Source organism: Octopus bimaculoides, chromosome 2, assembly GCF_001194135.2.
Source record: "Octopus bimaculoides isolate UCB-OBI-ISO-001 chromosome 2, ASM119413v2, whole genome shotgun sequence".
NCBI classification, from domain to species: Eukaryota; Metazoa; Mollusca; class Cephalopoda; order Octopoda; family Octopodidae; genus Octopus; species Octopus bimaculoides.
Genome location: NC_068982.1, coordinates 186,283,993 through 186,284,250, shown reverse-complemented (window position 1 = coordinate 186,284,250; position 258 = coordinate 186,283,993).

The following is a 258-nucleotide window of genomic DNA, read 5'->3' as shown; positions in this document are numbered from 1 at the left end:
GTTGTGTTTTAGTCAAAAAAAAATTATTAACTTCTTGCAGAGTTCGAGCACACGGCAACATAATATCTCCTCCACTATTTAAGTATTACGTGTCAAAAGTGAAACAAAAACACTCATGTCAAATACTTTCACTTTAAAAATGAAACTATTCCACTAACTGAAACAATCACATTTCGATACTGTAGTGACAGATACTTTCACAGAGAGAGACAGAAAGAGAGAGAGAGAGAGAGATGTATATGTATATGTACACCATTT